Genomic DNA, 15086 nt, shown 5'->3' on the forward strand with positions numbered 1-15086 from the left:
TGCAGTCAGCCTGGACTATGTACTGAGTTTCAGGCCAGCCTGGGTTACAGAGTGAGAGTGCTCAAAAACAAAACGAGGCAGTTTTCTCTCTTGCTTCCATTTAAACATCCATGTTTCAGGTGTATGCACACGCACGTGCGTTTGTGCGGTGTGTGTGTGTGTGTGAGAGAGAGAGAGAGACGGAGAGAGGGAGAGAGAGAGAGGGAGAGGGAGGGAGGGAGGGAGAGAGAGAGAGAGAGAGAGAGAGAGAGAGAGAGAGAGAGAGAGAGAGAGAGAGAGAGAATTGTTAAAAGTTGTAGGATAAAGCCGATGTTTCTGAAGAACTGCCACCCAGGCATCCACTGGAGATGAAATGGTGTCTGTGCAGACGTCCTGGGTTCCTGGAAAGTGAATGTCTACCTACAGGTGTTTGCTGAGGGAGTGAATGCTGGAGGAGTGCACAGCAGGCGATGAGCATCCACACATCTAAACAAAGATGGTCCAGTGTGAACTTTAACTAAAGCCAGAGCCTCATCACCAGCAAATGATTGACACTCTTACAGCACATCCCTGCCTGTTTCACTTCACAAACACCTACTGACACCTAACATTCGCCTGTCATAATTGCTGTAAAACTGAGAGAAATTTAGTCTTTTGCATGTGCTTCTTTTTTCGAAGTTAAACCTTGACTGAGTCCCCCTCTTCAAATTATTCATGGACCAGCTGACAGATTAACACTGTATTTAGCGAATTCCTAAGAAGCCACTAGTTAGTTTATTAGTCTAAAACAACACATGTCAGGGAAAATGATAGGCCCTTTTATGGGCAGCTGAGTCCGATGGTTTGGGGATCAAGTTTCCTGAGTTTGAATAATAATACATTCCTTAGAATTTTCTAGTGGGCTCTCTGACTATGGTTGCTCGGTCTTCTTACATCAGCTTACAGCTATTCCAGGCATTTCTGAAAAGTCAGACCCACCCTGTGAGGCCCACTTCTGGCCCCTGATCTTGCAAAGGGACCATGGAGGTCAGGGACTCAGTAGCCACCTCCATCAGTTGCCCACTCCTGTCTTTTTCTGCAGAAACTTCACTCCACTTTTCACCTTGGTTGGCTTTAAACCTTAAACTCAAAGAGCAGGATGGTGAGAAATAAAGAATCTTACCAGGGCTCCCTGTCTCTGTGGTGACGGCTTCTGGGGTCTCCTCAGTTACTGCTGTGAGGTTTGGGGGTCTCATTAAAGCTGCAGGCGGTACAGCAGTCTCTGCTTAAAACCCAAGAAGCCCTGCTGCGTGTATTAAACACACAGAACTACTGCGAAGCCAAGGCTGTCCATCAGGAAGATAAGGAGGGCCCCCAGGACGGCTCTCGGTGAAGTCTTGGAGTTTAGTGGGCTGAGCTGACAGGCAGACAGGAGGAGAGAGATTACGTTGCGGAAGTTTTCGTTCAGTCATCCTTAACTAGGTCCTGCAGGATTGTGCTCCCACCAACAACTGCCTCCCCTCCTCCCCTCTCCCTCTTCTCCTTTTCTTGCCCTGCTGGGATTGAACACAGACAGGGCTTCACCCGCGAGCACCGTACTTTACCACTGAGTTCCATCCCAGCACCACGAATGTGGTCTTCATGTTTCTTTTTCTTCAACAATATAGAAGTGAGGGTTCTGGTAATCACAGCACAGCAAGGGGTGACACAGAGCTGATTTCTGAGGGGGCTTCGTGTGGCCTACTTAGGGAGATGAGGTGGCATGACCACTACTGACATCCCAGATTCCCTGAGATTGTACACTGTCCGGGTTGGGAGGGCATTGGAGCGGAACAGCAAGCAGCTTTGGAACTCAGAACACAGCTGGACGGTCAGCAAAATCCCGCCAACTGAGCCTTGGAGAGGCAGAGCCCGGACCCTGTGTCCTCATGTTGTTTTTGAGCATAGCTCTGCTTATTGCCCTCGAGGTCACCAAGTTCCTCATATTGTATGAAAACTCTAAGGGGTCGCTAGTGCCTCTCTGGGCAGTGTCACAGCTAATCACAGTAACAGTGATTGAGTTTTTCCAAGCATTGCTGCTGGATCAGATTAATGATTCAATCACCACCCTTAGGAAGAATATAGACATGTAGAATTGTTTGTAAAGTTAGGATAAGACGTGTTTGTTAATGCTTTTGAGGTTGAAAATCTTGGGGAATAATTTATAGAAAGACACCCTTTTAATAGCTGAGGTCAAGGGACAAGAACAAGGCAGCCTGGTTATTACTATCTTACGTGCCTTTCTTGCTAAAGATGGGTTGGTGAAGACATGCTACGATTAATTCCTTGTACCCATTTCTGCCCTCAACTTCCTGATATGATTTAATCAAAAACTGCTGATGAGTGGGTATGCACCCTGAGGACTTAAAGTAGAAATGACTGTTTTTTATATATGAAAGTTCAGATTTGTGATTCTTTTAAGACTTTTTATAAGATTATCTTTGAGATAAATAGTAAAATGACTGACTCCTTTTCCTTTTCTTTTTTTTTTTTTTTGCAACCACAAGATGCAGCCTGCCAGTAAGAGAACTGAGTGAGACACACACCTTGCTTGCTTACGCCTTGTTAATCTATGGCAAATTGCTTAGACATGAATGTGTGTGGGTCCTTGGGAATAATTTGTTTTCACATGTAATATGTAAAATGTTTAATCATGTAAGGGAAATAAGAAATCATGCTTTTCTTTTTCTAACTTGTATTCATTGTAACCATTCACTTGGAGAAAAGTGAATGTAATCACACTGTAATTTTTATATTGCTTGAAAGATTTTTGCTGGAGCATATAAGCTGTATGGAAAAAGAATTAGAAGAAAGACATCAGGAAAGAGGTAAGGGAAAAAAGTAGAGACCCTAGCAAGTTGAAGATGGGCATGTGCTTGTGTGTGTGTGTGTGTTTTCCCCTTTTTTGTTAGCCCAGAAAATTAAGTTTTGCCCTGCTCACCTGCCCAAGGGAATTAAGTTTTACTCCCTCAGATAAAGAAGTCATTTGTGTGATTAGTTTCCCACTGCATGCCTCTTCTATAGTTGCTGAGCTGGCCTTACAGCAGCAGTTCACAAATGAACAAACAAGTAACAAAAGAAAAAAAGATGGGAGGGTCAAGAAATCATTATTTTCCTATCTAGGAATCACTTTCAAACCCAGTCACTTTGCTCATTGCTATGATAAAGTACCTGATGCTACTAGGTACTTTATTTTTAAAAAATCAGATTATTTATTAAACAGCCTGAGGTGCTCAAGATGTTGAAATCTTTTGAGATTTGGTGAGAATCTTTATTTATTTATCTTTTTGCTTTTTCGAGACAGGGTTTATCTGTATTGTCTTGGAGGCTGTCCTGGAACTCACTCTGTAGACCAGGTTGGTCTCGAACACACAGAGATCCACCTGCTTCTGCCTCCCGAGTGCTGGGATTAAAGGCATGCGCCACCAATGCCCGGCGAGATTTGGTGAGAACCTTGTAGCAGACAGCACCATGGCAGCACTGCTACAGTGTGTGTGGTGGGTCTGAGTGTCACAGCCAACAGGAAGTCAGAGAGTGGGACAGGCATCACCATCTTGTATAACAAACATCCTGTCAGAAAATGACGGGGTCCTTATTAATTTCTCCAAGGCACACTGCCGATGATCTAATTACACTGCATCATCCCCCACTTGCTCAAGGTTCTAGGGCCAAGCATCTATCACGAGACTCTGTGGTTCTCCCTAGCCCTCATTCAAACCCGAGGATGTTATTTGTGAGTTCGTACAACATGTGTGATGGTAGTGTTTTTGTCTGTGCTTCTGTCTCCTACTCATCTGGTCCTTGGTGTATATTTTTCTGTCAGAAATTTTCATACCTTCCCTTCTTCATCTCTCCTTCCTTCTCTTCTGTCTTCTTTTCTCCTTGGCATCTCCCTCTGCCTCTCTAGACTTATTCTATGTTATAACTGAATTTTGTAGAGAGAGGTAAGGTTCCCCCCCCCCACTTCTTCTGGAAGGGACTTTTCAGCAGAGGTCTCCTTCAGCTCCAGACTCTCTCAGAGTAGCTTCATTGCTTGAGACTGCCTCAAACCTTGTACATAATCTGCGAAAAGCCTCAACCCCATCCCCTGACCACAGGAACTCATGTCTCGACTCTGCTCCACCCTGCCCAACTGAAATCCAGTCTCTGAATGAAACAGAAATCTAAGTAAGAGTTAGGATGCTTCCCTCACAGTTGAAGAACACACAAAATTGTAACTAACCTATGAATTCTAGTTTACTCATGAGCTAGAAGCCGGTGGGGAATAGCTCAGAATTTCAGTCAGCATGGGAGAGTCGATGGGGCTCAGACCAGTAAACTCAAGGAGTTGGACAGGTATTGTTAGCTCCCCTGCCGCAAGGATAACTGGAAGCGTGGGTGGGTTACTTAACACTGCATGGGAAACCTAGAATTCCTGGGCACTTACTGAAGTTTTTCCCTGGTAATCTCCTAAGTCTATAAAGGAAATTTCCCGTGGGATGTAAGAGAAAGTGGAAATGGAAAGTGAACTCAATTTTGTCCCCCCCCATTTTCATGTGTGTGTAGTGCTCAGGCGTATGTATGTATATTTGCCTGTGTGTGGCACATGTGTGTGGGTGATGTGCACATGGGAATGATGTATATGGAGTCCCGAGGTAGATGTTGAGACTCATTTTTCATCTCTGTTTCATTTTGTTCAGCAAGGCAGAACCCATCCATCAAACCCAGACAGGCAGATAGTGCTAGTCTTCCTAGCCAGCTTGCTCTGGGGACCCTCCTCTGCCTTCCAGGGCTGGACTCAGACAGGTAGCCACACCCACCTGGCACTCCGGTGGGTTCCCAGGGATCTGAGCTATAATCCTTGTGTTTCCACAACAAGTTCTTTAACCACAGAGCCATTACCTCAGCCTTCGAACTAAAATTTTTATGACAATGTTGAAAATGGAGGATAGGGCGACATGGAAACTCTTATATGCTGTTGGAAGGGGTAAAAATAAGTGCAGTCATTATGGAAACGAGTTGGAGGCTCCTGAAAAAATAAAAAGAGAGCAATTACATTTGAGAGGAGAGCTACACCTACATTTACATTTATAAATGAAACCATACGCAGCTATTTCTAGAAGCTGTTAGCATCTCTTCTTGTTAAGCATGGAGACGGGGGGGTAAGGTGGGCTGGACTGGAGCCCTGGGTGGACCATTCCCTGGACTCTCAGGTGGGAGACAGAGGTGGGGTAGTCTGCCATGTCTTTACAAGTTCTCAGTGTTGAATACACTTGCTGCCTTTCCATTTTTAACAACCTCATGATAAATGTATCTTATTCTTAGAGGAAACCACACAGGACAACTCACCTAGCTGGAGGCATGTGAAACAGTATTACTATTTACTCACCAGATATTGTTGAAACACAAATTAAATTACACGAGAATGCCACTGTGTCCTTGACAGGGTGGTTAAGGTGCAGACATCTTTGCCTACTTGTACGTGCCAACAGTGAAGATCCTTGGGGACCATTGTGCTTGGTTTCTTGAGGAAAATGTTTCCTTACATTGAAACGGGGGCATTTTTTTTCCAGTTGGTTGCTTTGCTCAACGACAAAGTGTATAAGAGTGTCTAAGTGGGCAAAGGACACTGTTTCCAGCTGTTTGTGGGAACATGTGGCCGCAAAAGATTCCATGTGGGAAAATGTACTTTGTAGAGTTTAGATCATGTAAACTTTTAGGTTTAAAAGTATGCTGCCATTTATACAGACTTCTGATAATTTTTTTAAATGTCAGGATTTGCCAGCCTCCTTGAAAGTTTTCCCACTGTTACCCCCCCCCGTCCCCCCCATCATAGCCAGTGGCTAAATACTGCAGGCTGCTAATGCAAACCTCTGCCAATAGCAGGCCTCTGCCGATGCCAGGCAGCTCCTAGCTCTTTGCAGTTGTTTTCATCAGAATTCCAATATTTTTCCTCTTATAGATGTGTTCTTGATGGTCTATGGACAGTGTTTAGCATGGTGACAAGCTCAGCAAATACTGTTGGATCTATGTCTGGTTTGTCATAGACCTTGGCAATTACTTTAATAGTGAGTTATACTACATGTAAAAGAAAGTGTTATAGAATCCATCAGGAATATTTTCAAAGCCTAAGGGAATTGAGATGTGAGAGAATAAACTTATTTGAGAGCATGAGGGAAAAAGACAGCTATTCCTTTCCACTGTCTCCATTTGATTGGATTTTGTTTGGCTGGGTTCTCCTCCTCTTCCTCCCCTTCTTCTTTCTTCCTTGTCCTCCTCCTTCCTTTTAAAAGGATTTTTAAAGTTTATTTCTTGAAAATGTAATATGTGTGTATTACGTATCTTGGTTGTACCTTTCCACTTCAGAATACTTTTAGTTCTTCTCTTTAAAATTTTAATTTTTTAATGCCCTACTGAATCCAATGAGTGCTGAATGTGCATGTGTGTGGGGTCATCCATCAAGCATGGACAACTTACCAGTGCTGCAACCCAGAAGAAACATGATCCCTCCCTCAGCAGCAACCATTGCTGATACCTCTCTGCAAGGGCGGGGCCCTAGCAAGCCCATTTCCAGTTTTTATGGACTATTGACTATGCCAGGCTATTTACATGTTGGTTTTGGGGAACTGAATTCTAGGTTCCTGTTTGTGTGGCAAGCACTTTACAAGCCATCTCTTCTGTGCTTCAAAATTGTTTTTAAGGACACTGGAAATAAAGACTCCGGTGAGAGAAGCACATGGCTTTTCAAGTTTCAGTCAAACCAGGGTTGGGCAGAACCTCAGAGTCTATGAGGATGATTTCCTCCAGCAACCTACAGTTTCTGAAATGGCTCCAGCTGTCCTTGTCTAGTAGAGACGAAGGTGCCAGCAGCAGACTGCTAACTGGCAGCATGATGAGTCTACCCTGGGAAGGGCATCAGCTGTCTTGGGAAGGGCTTTGGCTTTGGAGAGAACCACACCAGGATTGAAACACAGCCTTGTCAGCTTAACTTAGCCCTCAGAGATATTTGATGAACCAGCAATTCTTTCAGACTTAGTTTCAAAAAACAAAATGAAAGACCCTCCCTTGCCTGGTGGTTCTGACACTCCCTTGACATCAGTCACACAAAAATCTACTAATGTCTTTTTCCTGGACAAAGTCACAGTTTAGGGACAGTAGACTTCTGTGTTTTCAAAAAGCTTAGAATAAGCTAAACACACTTAAGTATGTTTATACAACCATGAAAACAGCTTATTTTATATAAAATAATAGAAGTGCTTCTCAGACACATGGCTGGGGAGTGAGGAATTCCAATTTGTTCTGGCCAAATGAAGAGGAAACCAAGTGAAGGAGTAGACATCCTCCATCTCCTTTTCTTAAATATATATGTACATAAATATTTACATATAAAATAAAGATATATAATTTATTATCTATATATCATCTATTTATCTATCTATCATCTATCTATCTATCTACATAGTCTTAGGGTTTCTATTGGTGTGAAGAGACAACATGAACACAGCAACTCTTATAAAGGAAAACATTTAATTGGGGCTGGCTTATAGTTTCAGAGGGTTAGTCCATTATTGTCATGGAGGGGAGCGTGGTGGCACACAGGTAGACATGGTACATGATACTAGAGGAGGAGCTGAGACTTCTACATATGGATCCACGGACAGCAGGAATAGACAATGAGCCATTGTCCTGGCTTGAGCATTGAGGCATCAAAGCACCCCCCCCAGGGACACACCTCCTCCAACAAAGCCACATCTCCTAATAGTGTCACTCCCTGTGAACCCATGGGAACCATTTTTTATTCAAACTGCCATATATATACTAGAGAGAGGAGGTGAATAGAATTGTCTGTCTTGGTAATCATATTTGGCAATTCAAGGAGGTAAGATTTCCATTCTGTTTCTAGTTCCATTTTTCACATATTTTAAGAAAATAGTTTTTCAGTTGTTTTTAGATTTCATTGCCTAAGACAAGAGATTTGTTTTCTCACGGACGTCATGGAATCAGGTAATGTCAACACAGAAAGGGTATGAGTTACCTGGGGGCAAGGTAGAGGTTGGATGAATGGGACTAACCTAAGACTGAGTTGGCAGCAGTCACAATAACACGACATAATGATAACAGTCAACTTTACTGCTGAGCTACTGTGGGTAGAGACTGTGCTGAGCTCATTTGCTACATTTTCTTTCTTTTCCCGTCTTTAGTGCAATTTCACATCCTCAATTCAAAGACAAGGGTACTCTATTACTTGACAAATTTGAGGTAGTCCGTGAAGCCTTTGTTTGTGGTCTCTAATAGAAAGCCATCACTCAGCATTTCTGAGATGTGGCTTCACACATATTCTACTAATAGCTTTGATTGCAGTTAATATGGATTAGCTCATTGTTGTTACAATTATAAATTCTGTTTTAAAACGCAAGTCATTTGGTGTGATATGCGAGAGCCAGGTCACAGTGGTCAAAGAACAGGGCTTTGCTTGCGCAGGCTCTGATCCCAAACATGCTGCCCAACTACACAGTTGCCTCAGGATATCTGAGATGGAGAATGATTCATTTTCTGGATTGGGGCTCCTCAAAAGACCTGGAGGGTCTGTGCTGTCCCTGGAGGCCATGTTGGTTTTTGGGATCCTTGCTACAGTGGGGGATATGCTGGTGACTGGAGGCCATATGGGTGTCCGTGTCTGCTACCACCAGAAGTCAGGTGGATGTCCAGTGGTCTGTGTTACCATGGGAGACCATGTTGATGTATATGGTCCAAGTTGCTTCTGGGAGCCATGCTGATGTTTGTAGCCTGTGCTGCCACCTGAGGCCATGTTCGTGTACGTGGCCTGTGCTGTCACAGAGGGCCATGGTGGTGTCCAGGGTTCAAGCTGCAGCTGGAGGCTGTGTGGGTGCCTATTGTCTGCACTACCTCCAGAAACCATGTGGAAGTCCATGATCCATGCTGCTGCTGACTGTAAAGAGCAAGGAAGCTGACTGACAGTTGAGATGAGAAACATAGACGGCTTCTGAGACAACCTCTTTCTCCCCCGCCCACCCCACCCAAAAAGAAGCAGTCTACACAGGAGGCCATTGAAGAGAATTCTTTAAAAATACTGTGATAGGGATCCCGAAGTTCAGCTCTTCACACTTGATGGCTTCTGGCAAGGGTGGGGACGGGGAAAGACTCAGTTTTCTTTGCAGAAATGGCCACTGGGAGTTTGACCATGCTCTAAGTAGTATATTGAATTTGGCCTGTTTTCTTTTTCTTTTCTTCTTTCTTCTTTTGGGGAAGGTCAAAATGGGGGTGGGTGGACCTGGAAGACTGATAATGAATGTGTTCAGGGTGCATCATGCAAAGCTACAAAATAATCAATAAAAATATTATGTTTGGGGAAAAGAGCCAAGTTATTTTCTTACACAAATTCCTAGACTATCCCTTTAGATTAGCATCCTCATTCTTGGCAGTATTGACAGCTCTCTGTGCTATGTATGATGGATGATGGCATGTCTGCTTCACCATGTGACATGCAAGTGTTACCTATGAGCTGTGGAGATCAAATATAGATAGTGACAAATGATTACTAGAGAACAAAAGAGATTTTGACAAAGAATTGTTGCTTTAAAGTTTAGCTGGTCTTAGAAAAGCTTCCAAGAAAAATTATGAAAGATGTTATATTTAAATTAATTATAGAATTATCTTATATTACCAAGCACTGGTCATTTATCAACAACACTAAAATTCGTCTCTCTCTTTCTCTGTGTATGTGTCTGTGTGAGTGTATGGTGTGTGTGTGTGGGGGGGGTTGGGTGCCTATAGATACCAGGAGAAGGAATTGAATTCTTTGGAACTGTAATGCAAACCATCTGACATGGATGCTGAGAAGCAAGCTTGGGTCATCTGGAAGACCATCGAGCTCTCTTAACTTCTGAGCCACCTCTCCAGCTCCAACACTAGTGGATCCTAGTGTTATTGTTGTTTTTCATTTGTAAAAGGCGAATCATCCCTATAGAAATTACAGTGCCTGAAGGAATTTTTTTCATGTGTGATATGTGTTTATGGAATAATGTGATGGTTCATCCTTATTGTCAGCTTGACAGGATATGGAGTCACCTGGCTGTATATCCGAGGGTGTTTCCAGAGAGACTTTCCTGAGATGACGCACTGAAGCTGGAAAAATGAGCAAGTCAGCTAAGTACAGGCTTCTATCTCCTGCTTCCTAATTTCCACCTCTGCCTTCCCTGTTCTGTGGTAGACTCTGCTCTTGCAAATGGTGAATAAGAATAAACCCTTCATCTTCTAACTTGCTTTTTGTTCGAGCGAAGAGAAAAGTGACACACATGATAATATTTGCATGTGGATGTTGACATAGATTCTATATGTATTGTATATACAATACTAAAGTTTTTAGCTTTCTAGGGCACCTGTAACAAACTGACACAGATACAGAAGCCTTGAAATAACAGAAATTTATTGTCTTACATTTCCAAGGACTACAAATCTGAAGTCTAGGTATTGGCCAGCCTGTGATCCCTTCAAAGTCTCAAAGGGAGGACCCTGACTTCTGGTGCTGGAAATTCCCAGCTATTCCTGAGCTTGCGGGCGTGTGGTTCCAACCTCTGCCTTTGTAATTGTGTGAAACTCTCTCTCTGCCTGTGTCTGTCCAGATCTCTCTTTTTTATAAGGATGCCAGTCATTGAATTAGGACACACTAATTAAATATGACATCACTCTAAACTGACGACTTCTATGAAGACCCTGTTTCCAAATAAGGTCGCAGTTCAGGCATTAGAGACTGGCACGTGGGTATGTCTTTCTTTGGGACACAGTTCCATTTCATTGAGTAAATGCTACAAGGACTTGTGGAGACAACATGGAAGCTATGTTGTTCTTATTTCCTGTAGCCATCTCTCTATGTCTGCACCTTCTCTTTGTCAGTCTCTATGAGGACCTTCATCACTGGATTTGCGACACCCTTAGATAATTCAGGATAATCTCTTTATATCTAGGTTACAAATTTCAACATGTCTGCAAAGACATTCTTTTCAAATAAGGTAACAGCCATGAGTCCCAGGGGTTAGGACATGAGCATATCTTTTTAGAAGATCTCCATTTAACCCACCACAGAGGCGATCTGATTTTAAAATAGGGTAGATGTTCATATCTTTGAAATGGTTTGGGGACAGTACTCTTGAAATAGAGCAAGTCAGATTTGCTTTGAAGTCATTTTTAATTTATTTAATTTTTATAATTGTTTTATTAGTTACATTTGTTCTTTGGCAATTTTATAGTCATGTGTGATACATTCAGATTGTCTTTATCCTGCCATCTCTTATCTCTCTCTCGCCTTTGTCCACCTCATCCTCACAGGTTCCTCTTTTATGTCTATGTTGCCCTGTTTTATGACTCACCGGGATTTAGCAGAGTTCTCTTCTAACTGTGTCAATGAGGCTAACTAATGGAGCCCTGCTGGGGAAGTCCTGTGTATATGTCAATAAAGTACTGTCTGGCCAATAGGAATCTAGATAGGTGGGGCTAGGAGTCCAGGAGGATTCTGGGTAGGAGAAACACAAAGAGTCAAGATGTAACGCCATTGGGGTAGGAAGCCCGGAAACCTCTCCGGTAGGAGACATACTTAGATTAACAATTATGGGGTAATTACTTAAGTCAGAGCTAGCTAGTAAGAAACAAACAAGGCCAACAGCTTCATAATTAATATAGCCTCCTGTGTGTTTATTTGGGACTGATGCGGATCTAGAACCAGGCTGGTGGAAAGGCTTCTCTCAAGGAAAAAGCTTCTCTTAACAGAGCCTCCGTCTTATCAGTGTTGTCAAGATGTCCATTGAAGAGGAGGAAAAAACCTCTAGGGAAATCCCATGTAGGTAGGTGAGATGTAAGAGATCCCATTTTCAGTAGATTCAAACTCACAAAACTATTTTTTTCAACTTTTGAACAAGGCAGGTTTAAAAAATATCCAGCAGCTCAAAGATGACCCAGTTTGTATCCAGGATGGATGTTCACACAGCATAAGGATTCTCAACTCACTGCCCGGTAAGTCAGACCTGGGTTGTGACAAGATCAGGCCAAGGCCAGCAATAACACATTGTACATTCCCACGTGACCCTGAACATGAAAGGTCTGTGCCAATTAGTCTCCGTTTTACATACTGTGTTCCGGGTTGCATCCATGCCTGTCCTGTCTTCGTACTTACGAGTATGAGGCCCACGAAGGGCGTAGGTTAGAGGCTGGAGGTGAGGGGGGATGGTGAGACAGTGTTTGCTTCCTAGGCTTCTAGCCTGTCAGGCAGTGTGGATTAGCTGTACTCTTCTGTCTAAGTGTGCAGCGCTTATCAGAGGGTCTAGGGCACTGGCTCTGCTGTGACTGGCCACAGCACTATACCCTCTTCACTGTCTCCCTTAGGCCCGTCTGCCTCTTTGTTTCAGTCTCTCAGCCAGGGACCCTGTCTTCTTTGATAGACCTTGATGGATACAATTCTGAAACACAGGCATCCTTTGTTTAGAAACCGTGTCTGTTTGTCTCTTCAAATTGCAGACAAAAACTGTATTTCATATTCATGTTTCCCCTCTCTTCAACGAGCAGATGAGGTTTCTGACAAGTTGGCACTGGGCCACACCCATGAAGACACACAGCTGCCTTCTGCTTAGTGTTTGAGTTCCTTTTCAGTGGAACGGCACTGGCCCTGGGGAGTAGTCTTTTCTTTCAGGGAACTATTTTATGCTTTATCCATCTTCTTGCAAGCTCACCACTCCCCTCTGCAGTGATACTTGTGAGGACCCTGACCTCTGTGTAATTTGGAATGACACTGCTCGGAATTTATAGGTCATTCATCAAAATGGGAGTGATTTACATTTCTGGCCTGGATCCAAGTGACCACACCAGCTCTCTATGGTGGCCAATGTTCTCTCAAACCAGAGATTCTGGGGCTCTGAGAATAGATGGCATAGTACCTCACTGGTCCCACACAGCCAAGCCGTCTCATACATCCTAGAGACACCCACAGTGCTGGTGGCAAAACCTGCAGCAATACATTCCCTTTCCTCTAGACTGGTTCATCTGTTCTTTCCTACATTTAAGGTGAAGATCAGGGTTGGGGGAGAAGGAGTGCCGGAAGCCATCACGGGCACTGAGGTTGGAGTGCAGTGGTGCTTCTGAGGCTTTACTGCCTGTGAAACTCCGGTGGTACAGATATCTCTGAAAATGCATTTTATTTATTTTTAGTGTGTGTACATGTGTGTGTCTATGTATATCTGTGTGTGTGTCTCTGTGAGTATCTGTGCCTCTGTATGCGTCTATGTGTGTCTGTGTCTCTCTGTGTGTGTATGTGTGTGTGTGTGTGCAGCTATACCGCTCTCATGGAGTCCTGATACAACTTCCAAGTGTCAGTTCTCCCCTTCCACTGAGGGTCCTGGGAACTGAACTCAGGCAGGCAGACTGGCTTTCCCCACAGGTGATTTCCCCCCCTGACCCATCTTGATGACCCTGAAATATTTTGATTGTATAGGGATTTGAAGATTCTGGGGAGGACCTCAAGTGTGCCCACCCTTCCTTCTTTTTATGTCGGTGACTTTGCTTTGGCGTTGGTTCTGAGTGCTGTAAATGGGGGCAAGCCACCCATGTGACAGTGAACACTGCCTGAGACACCGCTGCTCAGCTTTGAAATTATTGTGAATAATAAACTGCAGTGGTTTTGCTGTTCATACATGTTTTCTGCTGTGATAGAAATATAATTTTGGTTTATTTATGAAAAACAAGGATTTAAAACATTTTCCTACTTTCTTTCCTCAGTATGTAAGAGTCATACTCATATATCTTTGGAGGATTGTATTGTATTAGGATATTTGATTTTAAAAATATCTGAGTTGCTAGCTTAGCTTTATAAAAATCATTAAGTTTTGATTTGGGATTAGGAATTGATGTATTATATGAAGCAGTGTTCTCGGCATTATAATTATAAACTAAAATATTAATAACTCTGAAAATCACTAAAGGTACTCTACATCCTATAATTTCCAGTATTCAAGCCAGTATTCAATTCTTTTTTTGTGAAAATAAGCAATCACATCATTTGTTAATATGCCAATTTTCTATAGTCTCTAATAAGTAGTAAAATTATATGCGTACCAAAGAAGTGTTTTCAAATAAATTTCTTTATGACTAATTTTATCAGTAAATGTTTAATTTGTGTACCTATATGATGCTGCAATGATAAACAGCACACTTACTGAAAGTAAAAATAAGTATTTATTGTAGAAATTACTCACAAGAGACCAAACAAGTAACCCAGATGAGCCGAGTAGTTTTCCACCGCCGAACTGGAAGTCGAAAGCCAGAAAAAGAGACTGAGACTTCCGTTGTTCAGTCTTTTATACCTTCCTCCGTAACACACCTAGCCATGCCCAAAAGTGGGCCTGGCTAGTGACGTAGTTCACCGCCTACGTCCGTATACGTGTTTAGTCATGCCTAAAGTGGGTGTGGTTAGCAGTATGGTAAACCGCCCTTTTATTACCTCATCTGTATGCGCCTCTAATAAGTCACATGGCTAATGGTGGAATTCTGTTTTCCTCCTACACCTGTATGCCAGGGATGAATAAAACTTCGTTTTTGCCAGGAGGGGTTGTAAGTAGGAAAGAGTCAAGAAACCCCATCTATGCTGTACATGGTAGGAAGTTCTATGTTATACAGTAAGCATATCTTTGTTTGGGGAGGGGGCTGGCCATGGTTCACAGCTTGGGATGAGATCTAGTTACATTAGAAGGACCAGCCATGTGGTCTGAAGATTGGACTTTCGTATCATGTATCAGCCAACCTGGAGATTGAGTTTCTATTGTGAAGATAATCTATCAATCAGTCATTCATACCTGAAGAATCAGGCCTCAATACAATTCTGCCTGTGGAGACCTGGGTCAGCTTGACTGGCTGGTGATGTGCTGTGTATTCTGCCATTTATCACTGAGAAGGGAACAACCTGAAGACAGTGGAAACCTCACAGCTGGAGCTCTTTGTATTGTCGTCCTCACCCTATAACTACCCACAACCATGAGTACAAGCTCTTCAGTGAGGACCTGAGTCCTTCCGGTGAAGAAGCTGAGGTGAGAGTGATACCGGAAACCACT

This window comes from Mesocricetus auratus, unplaced genomic scaffold (assembly GCF_017639785.1).
Source record: "Mesocricetus auratus isolate SY011 unplaced genomic scaffold, BCM_Maur_2.0 Super-Scaffold_6731, whole genome shotgun sequence".
NCBI lineage: Eukaryota > Metazoa > Chordata > Mammalia > Rodentia > Cricetidae > Mesocricetus > Mesocricetus auratus.